Below are 880 nucleotides of genomic sequence, written 5' to 3'. Positions count from 1 at the left end.
GTGTAATAGGTCACTTATATAGTTTGGGTGTGGATTCGACTTTTCGACTATAGTTTGGGGTGGAAACGATGCCTTTTCCCTTAATATTTTTAATCGTTTACTTTTATTATTTAATAGGCTAGACGCGCCTAAAATAAGTGTAACACACGCGCCTTAGAATGAGACCGCGAGGAGGTAATAATATCACTTTTATATAGTTAAGGTGTGTAATAGATCACTTATATAATTTAGGTGTGGCTTAGACTTTTCTTGTATAGTATGAGGTGAAAATGATGCCTTTTTCATGTATTATTTTTTGTAGAAATGTATATTTTCTAAAAGTTACAATCAAGCAAACATAAAAAAAAATTCCCCAAGCCAAAAAACCCCTTCTTTTTTTTTTTTTTTTTTTTTTTTTTCAGTTTGAAATTATGCTTTAAGGTTGTTTCAGATTATATGGGTTGATGTAATAAAAAATAGTGCTATATAATATTAAAAGAATAGTTAAATGTGATGTCATATATATGTCACTGAATTTTCACTGTTTTAAACTGTATCATCGTTTGCAAAATTAAATAACATCGCACTTTATGTTGAGTTCCCACATATACTGGGGTTTGTTAGGATTATGGGGATTATAACTGTTTAGGGATTGTTTCGAAATAATTAATTTTAAGATTAGTTATTTCGAAATTAGTTATTTATTGTGTATATGAGATAACTTATTCAATCATTATGGTGTAAATGATGAGATAAATAATCTTGATACTAACTAATAGCACACACTAAACATGAAATAAAATAGTTTTTCATTTTATTCCGAGATTATTTATACTTTATAACTCACATCAAACGAACCCTTAAAGTTTAACTTAATTTATTTACGATATGTTTAATTTAT

This window comes from Capsicum annuum, chromosome 3 (assembly GCF_002878395.1).
Source record: "Capsicum annuum cultivar UCD-10X-F1 chromosome 3, UCD10Xv1.1, whole genome shotgun sequence".
Lineage (NCBI taxonomy): Eukaryota > Viridiplantae > Streptophyta > Magnoliopsida > Solanales > Solanaceae > Capsicum > Capsicum annuum.
Note: the sequence above shows the minus strand (reverse complement) of the source record.